This window comes from Myotis brandtii, unplaced genomic scaffold (genome assembly GCF_000412655.1).
Source record: "Myotis brandtii unplaced genomic scaffold, ASM41265v1 scaffold751, whole genome shotgun sequence".
NCBI classification, from domain to species: Eukaryota; Metazoa; Chordata; class Mammalia; order Chiroptera; family Vespertilionidae; genus Myotis; species Myotis brandtii.
In genome coordinates this window covers 2,257,303-2,268,972 of record NW_005370994.1, presented here as the reverse complement: position 1 = coordinate 2,268,972, position 11,670 = coordinate 2,257,303, and the positions used below count along the sequence as shown (strand labels likewise).

The 11,670-nt window shown below is 38.2% G+C and overlaps 1 protein-coding gene across 4 annotated transcripts in view; it reads right to left on the bottom strand.

The window, feature by feature from the left end:
• The window catches only part of TBL1XR1 (transducin (beta)-like 1 X-linked receptor 1), a 162,833-nt gene that overhangs the window by 62,853 nt on the left and 88,310 nt on the right, over positions 1 to 11,670 (bottom strand). For 3 of the 4 annotated variants that reach the window (XM_005883021.2, XM_014530627.1, XM_014530622.1), the window contains exon 2: positions 10,181 to 10,255. The gene's annotated coding sequence lies outside the window, so the exon portion shown is untranslated. Of the gene's footprint in view, positions 1 to 8,079; positions 8,194 to 10,180; positions 10,256 to 11,670 lie in introns of those variants that run through there. The other variant, XM_014530626.1, reaches the window with a different exon arrangement.

Here is an 11,670-nt window from a genome sequence, read left to right as displayed (position 1 = left end):
CAATCCAAGACCTCTGGCTCCTAACTGCTCACCTGCCTGCCTGCCCTAACCACTCTGCCTGCCTGCCTGATCCCCTAACTGCCCTCCCCTGCCAGCCTGGTCACCCCTATTGCCTTTTTAAAAAAAATTTACCATCTTTACACACAATTGTATTTGACTTCATTTTTGGCTTCTCCCTCTCACACAATTTTTCTCTCTCCTTTATGTAACACTTTTTCCTACTGACTCATTATTTATAAGCTTTTCTTTCCTCCTTATTTCCTACTTCTTCCATCATCATCCTTATTTCCTACTTGTTCCGTCATCCTTCTTCCCATCTTTCTCCTACCCTCCCCCCCTCTCCACATTCCTTCTTTCATCTTTACCTCTCTCCTCCCTCCCCTTTCCCTTCCTTCCCACCTTAATTTTTGTATTCACTTCCTCCCTCAGACATGCTTTGCTCCCTCCCCCATTTCTTCCTTCTTCCCGTTCTCCTTAAAGCTCTACTGGCTCCCCTTTAAAACTTTTCTTCCCTGCCTCTTTCTCTCTCATCCTTTCCTCTCTGAGACCTGCTTCCAGCCCCGCCTGAGCGCACTTTCATATTAAAGCTTCTGTTGGGGGGGGGGGTGTTAATCCCCAGCACAGGGCCCAGCCCTGGCCAGGCCTTCACCATCCCCCCTTCCCCGTCCTCCCTGCCGCCATCCTCCCCCCATTCCCTGCCTGAGACACCTCAACTTCTAGTCAACAAAGTACACTTAACATGCCACCAACCTAACCCTGGCCAGTGTCCTTGGGGTTCAGCCATCGGGGACGAAAGTGGTGCCCTCCTTAGTGTCTGACTCCACCCCAGCTAAGCTGTGCCTCCCCTCCCAGCACGGGGCTCCTGGCCCAGTGAGGGTGGCCAAGGCCCACACAGCCCAGGCTCTGCTGCCGCGAAGCAGGAGCGCCTCAGCCCAGAAAGCCTCAGACCATCCAGCCTTCATCCCGGGACCCGCCAATGGCCCGCGCGCTTGGGACCACTGCCGTCCTCTCATGTCTGGGTGGGGCTCCCCGCTTCACGCCACCTGTGTCCCACCCCTCGCCAGGTGCACCTGCTCCACCGCCCCCCACCCCCGCGTGTGCAGCCCCGCGTTTCCTTCCCTTTTCCATTCCTGCGTCTTTTTTTTGTTCCCTTTCTGTATTTCTGTTTCTCCTCTCGGCCTGTCTGCATGCAGGCCTGCCTTCCTCTCTCCTTTCTTATCCTCTCCTATCATATCCTCTCCTACCCTGGGCCTTGCAGCTGCCTGAGAAGAGAGCGGGGACGCATCCTGCTGATCCGGTCGTGATGTTGCAGTGTAACAGACAATTTGCATATTCCTCTATTATTATATAGGATACTTAATATCGAATATTATGTCAATACCTTATAATAGCACTATATTTGTCTCTTAAAAGTTTATAAAGAACCACAAAATGCTGGAACAATGATTGTTTGCTTTTCAACTACAAAACTCATTAATATACTGTTAACCATATTCCTAAAATAGATTATCTTTAAAAACAAATTCTAATCACCCAATTTGGCTAACAATTCTAGCATAAAAATTAAGCAGACTTCCTTCTTTGAAAAATGAATACATCAACCTAAAAAAAATGTGTTCTAAGCCATTACTCATAAATGACAATTGGTCAATTAAAAGAATGGAAAGAGAATCTAGTAATTTTCTCTAATAGCATTTTCAAAACTTGTTCAAAATAAGCAACCCCAGGGAGTCCATCTCCCATTAATCATACTTGACTCTGAGCATACTCTAATTATGTATCCATTCCCTCAGAATTTATGTATTATAAATTATCTTAATGAGTCTTTGCTGTGTCACTTTGAGGTAATCAAATTATTATGTGGATATGTTTTGTCTTCTCACTTTTATTGTTTATATTCCTATATCTTTCTGCATCTAAACAGTTCAGAGCTCAGTGCACAGGCAGAAAAATGTCACTGATCAATTCAAACTATTTTCAAATTTAAAGAAATAATATCAATTTTGATGAAACCATTAAAAACATATTAAGAGGAATCTGCTTTAGAGAAATACTAACTACTAGTATATTTATAACATTTTATCATAAAAATGTACAGACATACAGAAAAATGAAAAAACTGCAGAGCCACCACCAAGACTTTAAAATTAATATTACCTTGTATCTGTTTTCCCACATCTATTAACTGGTCTTAATTTTTGAAGCACTTTAAAAGAAGTTGCAGGCCTCAGTATAATTCCCGATATATTATTCTTCAGCTTGCCTATCATTAACTATAGCAAAGTAAAATGGTTTTTCTTTTAAAGAAAAATTTACACAAACAAACAATGAATACAAGGTAGCTGTACCATTCAATCAGTTTTGACTCGCATGTGCTCTTCCTAAGAGAACACAGGACATTACCAGTGCCCTAGAAAGTTCCCACACACCCTTTCCCAATTAGTCCCTGTCCCCAATACCCAGGCATCCAGTTCTAAGCCATGACGACTACTTCTTTCCAACATAATTTAGTTCTGCTTCCTCCACCCCATCTTTTAAACAGATGAAATTTGCATGTTTTTGTTTTTCAAACATCATATAAATGGAAATCATACATGAATGTCTTGTTTTATGTATGGCTACGTTCACTAAGCATGTTTCAAGGTTACTACAGGCATCAATAAATAGTTTGTTCCTTTCCATAGCTCAGTAATATTCTGTTGTACAAAGACAGCACACTTGTTTATGTATTCTCATGTTGACAGACACCTGAACTGTTCTGAGGTGAGAGGTCGGCCCCATTTTGGCAGAGGTTATATAGGGTATTTGGTGCCCTACCTCTGTGGTTCTGGGATTTCCTCCCTCTTCCTCCTGCTGTCTCCATTACTCTGCAGCTGCTGTGTAGTTCTGAACTCTGTCTTGGATTCCTCAAGCCAATGACTGCCAACAAGCCAACAGGAACCTTTCCTCAGGCAAAACCATTAAGACAGGAAACTCACCCAAGGCTAGTCCAGTGTCTACTTGTTTTTGTTTGTTTGACAATGCCCTAATAATGTTTATTTCAATCATTATCCAGATACTGTGGTCAGGGTGTGTGGAAGGATTTGTCTGATGAAAGCCAATTCTTCATTTTTTGAACTACACCTCCCTATTATTCTCTTGAACTCACTTGCTCAAGACTGTAATTGATATTCCTATTTTGGGGTTGTTGGCTATTTTCCCTCTCAAAAGCTTGATTAAGCCAGCCACTTCAATAAAAATAAAAAAAAATAAAAAACTAAACCAGGAAAACAGGCCTTTGTCAGGTGGAGAGTATGAAAGCTGAAGGAGAGGATCCTGTACTCCTGTGTATGGGGACAATTTGCATATTAGCCTTTTATTATATAGGATTACATAGGATGTGGCAAAAGAGGCTTTGCAGGTGTAGTTAAGTTGAGGATCTTCAGATGGGGAGAGTATCCTGGATTATCCAGGTGGGACCAATATAATCACAAGAGTTCTTATAAGACGGTGGTTCTCAACCTTGGCTGCACATTAGAATCACCTGGGAATCTTTTTAAAATCCTGATTTCTGGGCCTCATCCTCCGGAAATTCTGTTTCTTTGTTATTGGGGTGGGGCCACACATTAGTAACAAAGAAACAGAATTTCCGGAGGATGAGGCCCAGAAATCAGGATTTTAAAAAGATTCCCAGGTGATTCTAATGTGCAGCCAAGGTTGAGAACCACTGATGTAGAACATACCCTAAGAAGCAAAGATCTGGAGAACTAAAGATATCAGCCACTGTTTGTGTCCCACACTAATCCTGAGTGATATATATGAGGAACAGACCCAAAGCAGCTCAGCAAAGGCCTGAAAAACGAACCAACAAACTTTGGAACCACTAGAGCAACAGAACTTGTAGTTTAAACCTAACCATACTGATCACCTGCTTTAATCAGAAGAAAAAAATAATAATCATGCTCCCAAGAGGAGACAATAAAAAAAATCACAACATACAAAGAATCAGGAAATTCTGAACAATTCTGAAAGAAAAAGGCAATTAACAGATACCAATTTTGATATGATCCAGAGATGAGAATGATCAAAGACATTAGGGCAGCTACTTTATCCACTCTCCACAAGATAAAGTACACATTGGAAAGTATAAAAAGAAATAAATGAAAACTTTATAAGTGAAAAATTGAGGGGAGAGGGAGAATGATTTTATAAGATAATAAATGTAGACAGAGAAGAGCCAACACTGAATAATTCATCTTTCTGAATAAGAGAATTCAAATATATGGGGGGAAAGTCTAGTTTTAATTTAAAAAATTTTCCTGACAGTTTGCATCTTTAGTTCTTAACTGTAACGAAAACGTCCAGAGCAGTGTTCGCCAAGCTTTCGGATCTCGCGGACCAGTGGTTGATGACCACGGCTCCAAAAGGTTTCCTTAAACCAGCAGTCGTCAACCTTTCGGACCTCGCAGACCACTCGGCCACTGCTGGTCTAGAGATCTCTAACCAAGAGGCTTTAATCCTATTCTATCTCCTCCAGAGGTCCTGTGGAAGCTCATGATTAACCTTTGAAGAATATCCAGATTCTGTATAATTTGTATGACAGAATTCTTTTTAAGTGCTGGACTGCAAATGAGGAGATCTGGTTCAAGTCTTGGTCTGTAACTCTGACAGAATATGTGATATGGCATCATTTCTCTAAGCCTTAGTATCTCCTTTGCAAAATGAGGGCCCATTCAATGAGTAATGTCAATTTAGCTGTGAAATGTAGTCCCATGATCTAGTTTTAGGAACCCTCTGAGGGTCATTCTAGTTTCCCCAGATCTTAGCATTAGCCAGGTTTTCATTGTACTAATTACTTGTTTCTGGCAAATAAGCATAATATATAGGGGCAGGTAGCTGAGACTAGCAAAGTTTAGAACAATAATGTCACAATGCAAGCCACAATGCAAACCATCTAAATGTTAAATTTTCTATAGATAAGAAAATTTAAAAAGAAAAGATGGCGATTGAATTTAATAACAAATTTTATTTAACCCAATATATCAAAATATTTCTTATAATCAAGATTTTAATCAAGATTTTACTTTTTAAAAATTATCTTCAGATTCCAGCATGCATGTTATATTTGCAGCACATCTCAATTATGACTAGTCATATTTCCAGTGCTCAACAACTACATATGACTAGTGGCTACCACACTATAGATCACAGGTCTACATGTAGAGGCGAAGGGCCAGGGGAGGGGAGGCAACAGCAAACAAGGGCTACAGTGTCTCAATGAGTAATCTGCCATACACACACACACACACACACACACACACACACACACACACACACACACACACACCATATTGGGGGGGGTAATGAAGTCTGCCTTGTTACATGGCAGGGAGATAAGAGCGCAGAAAGTCTGGTTTTGAAATAAATATCCATCTCTACTTTGGGTAGCACCTAAAAAATGGTAGATGTTATGTATCATTTCAAATTGATGTATTAACAAATATTTATTTTTTAGGAAAGCCACTGTCAAAAAGGCTCCTTCAGCCAAGACAATGAAGCATCCATAGGAATAAGAATAAAAACTACATGCAATAAACATCCAGTATTTAAATCCATAAGCTCACAATGACATCTTAAAATCCTCATTGGTCTACTTTTCCAGGATTCTAGGAAACAACCCAGTATTTTAAATTCATAATTAAAGGAAAGAATCAAGCATTTAGTATGCCTTTGCTGTGCCAACTGTGCCACCAGGGAATCGAATATCCAATGAGGGAAGTTTCTCTTTGTAGAAATATTACAGATACTAAAGACTTGATTCAATTAGGATGTCAACATTCTGTACACTCATGGAAATAATGGATCAAGACAATGATCAGCAGTGGCCACCTAATATAACAATTAGAGACAACCAAATACTAGGTGATTCTTCAAGGAATTACATAGCACCACCCATGAAATATGATGCCCTCCAAATAAAGCAAAAAACCCTGAATCAGATTAAGCTTTTGGATCTAACTACCAATTTACCAAAATATACAAGGGAAAGAGGTATTTTACTACAGGAATGCAATTAATGAAACACAAAATGAGAAAACCTTACAGGTTTTTCCCCTAAAAGGGAAAAATTAATAAATAGTTAAAAGCATAAGCTGTATATTCCAACCAAATACATGGATTTTGTTGTGATTCTGTAGAAACACTATTTATGAGCAGGTGAGGAAACAAACAAATGGTTAAATAATGATACTAAGAAATTACTGTCAAAAAAAAAAAGAAAGAAAAAAGAAATTACTGTCATCATCTCATACCCATTAGGAGGACCACTATCCAAAAAATAAAACAACCCACAGAAAATCCCAAGTATTGGAAGAATGCGGAGAATCAGAACCCTTGTGTACTATTGTTAAGAATATAAAATGATGCAGCCACTTTGGAAAACAATATAAAGGTGCCTCAAAAAATTAAAACTAGAACTACCACATAATACAGCAATCTTACTTCGGTTATATAGCCAAAAAGATCTGAAAGCAATATCTAAACGAGATATATGCACACCCATGTTCATCACAGCATTATTCACTATAGTCAAAGGTACAAGCAATGCAAATGTCCACTAATGATGAATAAAGAAAATGATACACACACACAATGGAATATTATTCAGCCTTTAAAAAGAAGAGAATCCGGTCACGTGCTATATAACATGCATAAACCTAGAGCACATTATGCTTTAAATAAGCCAGTCACAAAAGAAACATACGTACTTATAAAAAGTAGCTAAAGTAGTCAAACTAGTGGGAACAAAAAGTAAACTTGTTGCTAATGGCTGGGGAAGAGAAAGAATTGGGAGCTGTAGTTCAATAGGTACAGAGTTTCAGGTTTGCAAAATGAAAAAGTTTGAAAGATCTGTTGTATAATAATGTGAATACAGTTAACACTGCATTTACTGCACACTTAAAATTGTTAAGATAAATTTTATGTTTTTACCACAATTTTTAAAAAGCATATTTAAATTCCTATTCAAAAAAGAAAAAACTCTCGATTTTTAAAGTATGATAATGGCATCTTGGTATATATTTTTAAATAGTCCATATCTTCCATAGATACATAATAAAATATTCATGAATGAAATCATGTGATATAAGTGTTGGCTTCAAAATAATCAGGTGTGTGTGTGCAGTGGCGGGGGGGGGAGGTGTTAATGGTAACAAAATGATTAAATGAAATAAAACTGATGAGTATTGCAGCTGGGAGTTTATTGTGCTATTCTCTCTAGTGTATATTTGAAATTTTTCACAATAAAAAGTTACAATAATAATACACATCTGTTGGCCAATGGGTTCTATTAATGTAATAAGATAATTATAGAAAGTAGTATAAATCATTAATACAGGAAGGTAGCTAAAAATCATCATGACTTAAGTTACAATTAGAGTTAAAATAACTTGTACCTAGGCAAGTGAAGAAAGAGACAAAAATGAATGTTATGAATCCCTCATGGTTATTCTATCAAGAACAAAGTTGAGGGAGGGTGTGGGGGTGGTAGAGTTAACTGTTCCCACAAAGCATTCCTTTATGGCATGTTGAGAGAAGAAAAAAAAAAAGATAAGATACTACACAACGCAGGCATAACCCTGAACACTATGGCATTTTTCAGGTCCAGAGGAAAACCATCATTCGGGCCAATATCTATAAATTTACAAGCATCATATGCAAATGTGTAGGAATGGCTTTTGTGTCCTCAGCTAGATTATAAGCAAATTTGTTGTAATTTTGCCCTTCATTTCTAATACACACTAACATACATAAATGTAAATTTCTGCGGTCGTGACTTAAAAATGATTTTCAACAAAATTGGCAGAGATGATCTGATTTAAAATACAGTCTAAGAGTTGTTCCAAAAAGAAAAAAGAAAAAAAACAAACAAACACCACAATACACATCCTGTGTGAGCAGCACATTTAAAACTTCACTTAAGAACAGGCACTTAGAAGAAACAGCCAGTTGCATAGGCACCTACATCTCAGAGTCCAAAAGCCTGCACAACTGATTCTCAAGGGAGACATGTCACAACTAGTTAAGACTCCAACAACCTACCTAGTAAACTAACAGGTTTCAAATGTGAACTTCACACAAAACGCCAAGGGCAGATAGTCCAAAATGCCAAAGATGATTTACCATGGAGCTGCTTCTTACAATAGAAACTCTATAGTGCTCCAGAGGAAATAGCAGATTTAATGATGGTTAATGAGTCACCCAACCACCCTAAAGAACCCAGCAAGTGTTTCATAAATTAATGATGAACCATGTATTCCTTCAAGTTAGGTAAAGACAGAAAAAAAAATTTATGTTTTCCCCAACATTCTCCATTAACTGCTACGAGACAGAGAGGGGAGAGCTGGGGAGGGGAGGGACATAGTGGGAGAGAGAAGTCATTTTTAAGAATTCAAAAGATAGTTTAGACAAAGGAAATCCTCCTCTTATCAACACACTGACAAATCCATCTTTAAAATGAATCATCTCCTAGGAATATTTTCACAGATAACTTATCTCACCCTATTATCCTGGTTTCAGTTAATTTTTAATTTCATACTGATGCATCTACCATTTCCCACAAAATCCTATAAACCTTTATCAGTTTCCATAGCTCCCTGATTTAATGTTTAATGTAAACATTTAAGTAAAATGTTGTTAAAAATTTTGATGATGCACTATTTTGAAATGGAAGATACTGTTTAAGTAATTAATTCTTTAAAAACAAAAGGTAAAAATTAATTATCCTATTTATTGATCCCCAAATACACAGCAATACCATTTAGATAAGGAATTACTTTTTGTAAGGGAGAATCATTCTGAATTCTAATCAACAGTGATGAGATCATTCTGCCTACAGCTAGAAATTTAGTCCAATTCTATCATCAAATTTTATGAGTACTTGACAAAAGTCATCCAAGACACATGCAAGAAAGCAAGCAAATCCCAACTCCTACAGAGCCCAGTGGTCTTTCTGCTGTATAACACAGCTGACAGACTTTTATTCCACAAGGCTTCTGAGTGAAATTTTTAAATAGATAAAAATGGTTCTCCTGAAGATTATCCACTAGCTAACAGGTAGAATTTCAGCCATTTAATTATAAATATGGGGTGTCCCAAAAAATACATACACACTCTGAGTAATTATAAAGGCAGTGTTCATTAAAATACATTTCATTATCAAGTACTTTTTGGAGACTTTTATTCCACAAGGCTTCTGAGTGAAATTTTTAAATAGATAAAAATGGTTCTCCTGAAGATTATCCACTAGCTAACAGGTAGAATTTCAGCCATTTAATTATAAATATAGGGTGTCCCAAAAAATACATACACACTCTGAGTAATTATAAAGGCAGTGTTTATTAAAATACATTTCATTATCAAGTACTTTTTGGGGACCCCCTGTATTAGGATAAATGCAATATGCAAAATCAGGCTATTCTATAAGATGACAGACAAAAACACAAGTTATTACTGCCACTATAACTTAAGTTTACCATGGAAATTCTATTCCCAAAATAGTCTACTTGTTAAAATACAGTATTATCACAACATAATAATACTTTTCATCCTGATAACCATAACCAAGAAGTTATAAAACCTACAGATAATGGAATCTTCAAAGTAAAGGTTTGCCTTTTTATTTTATACTAGAGGCCCGATGCATGAAAATTCATGCACTGGAGGGGGGGTCCCTCAGCCTGGCCTGCCCCCTCTCACAGTCCGGGAGCCCTCAGGGACGGGAGGCGACCCGGCCATCAGGGGAAGGCAACGACCCCATCACACCTCTGCTGCTGCCACTGCCAGCAGCGCAAGCCTCGGCCGGCCCTGCGTGGCTGGGGGCTGAGGGCGGGTCTGGCCGCACCGCACGCCTGCCATCCCTCCAGCAGGGCTGAAAGGACTGGGGGACTCCGGCAGGGCTGAGGGGCTGGGCGCCGCCATATTTGTGATGGTCAATTTGCATATTCCCTCTTTATTAGATAGGATTAAGTTATCAAAAATACTTTAAGTGCTTTAAATTACATATTAAAAACATTTCTTTAGTTTGGGAACACAGGTATATTTTGTGAGATGTGAGAAACTTTCCTTAATAGATTGTTAAAAATAAGTGAATACTAAAAAGAGCATTAAAACACTCTACATTCAGAGTGGGAGCAATTCTTACCATTGGCAGTGCATTGATGTGGGGATGTACAACTGAATATCCGGTACCACCAATCACAAGTTGCTGTTGCTGATGCTGAGAAAAAGGAAAGTAAAATATTCAGTGTGCCCTAAAACAAATTCAGTTTAAAAGATTCCTCATGCCAAATTCTACATGTATGAAATAATCTTCATTTATGTCTTCAAGCTCTCCACCAATGACTATCTTTCTCCCCCTAAACAATTATAATCATAAACAATAGCATCAATTTCTGAATGCATAAGAAACGGCAGGCAGTGAATCTGTATAACATTCCTAAGACTGGCACAATGAACAAAATGAGACTCAAGAGATGAATCTGCACAAACTGACCCACATTCAGCTCAATTCATGCAAATATTATTGTAAAAGGGCCCAACATAGTATGCTAATAATCTACAATCATGAGCCATAAAGAATGGTACTAAACTTATATTCTATATATTGCTTAATAATAAAGAGGAATACATGATTGGTTTTGAAACAATTTCTATCAAAACTTATTAAACTTTAATCTCTTCAGAGTTTACATTTTGTATAGTTTCCCAGTCTTCTCGATTGCTGAGTCCCAGCACATTATCTTCCATGAACCCTTTTTGTAAATACAAGTCGTTTTTCACACCACCTGTCAGTGGTGACGCTCGGGAGAGACACTGACCAGTGCAGGTTCTAGAGCAGAGCACAGTTTCCTGTGAGAGCACAAGCTGATGCCACAGAAAGCAATGTAGAAGCTTTACCTCATACACCTTACAGGTAAATTAAGTCAACAAATACCAAAAAGATTATGCAGCAAATACACTGAATATGAATAACTCAGAATTTAATCCCTTTAAGTTTGTTCCCCTCAGATTTTATCTGTAATGGACTGGAACTCTCATTTGTGCTGATTGACAGCTCCATGGCTGTCTAAAACCTTAGTGCTACTATATAACTTAAGTTATAAGGAAATCTAGAAATTAAGAATTACAGATGGTTATATCAACATATGCTATCCCACCAGCCTCTGGTGTTTCAAGAGAGAGGAATGAGCCCAAGGCTTTTTGGTATAAGACACTTGTGAGCTAGCTGGTAGATCCTTTCTACACCTATGGAAGAAATGTTCTATAGATATTATGATTGAGTCCAAACAATACTTAGATCACAACTAGGCTCTGTTTACCTCAGGGTCATGTTATGAACATCCATTATTTTACTATGAATTTTTCATGAACCTTTGAGCTGTAAGCCATATAGGGTGACCTGTTATCCCCAAATCAGCAGAGTACCCTTATCAGAAAAGAAGTTTGGGCATACATTCATTCTATCTACACTAATAAAAGAGAAACATGGTAATTGGCATACGACCGATACCCTTTTCATTGGCTAATCAGTGAGTATATGCAAATTAACTGTCAGCCAAGATGGCGGCCGGCAGCCAGGCACTGAAGCGAGCAGGGAGGCTTGCTTGCTGCAGACTCCAACGTTCGCCGCCT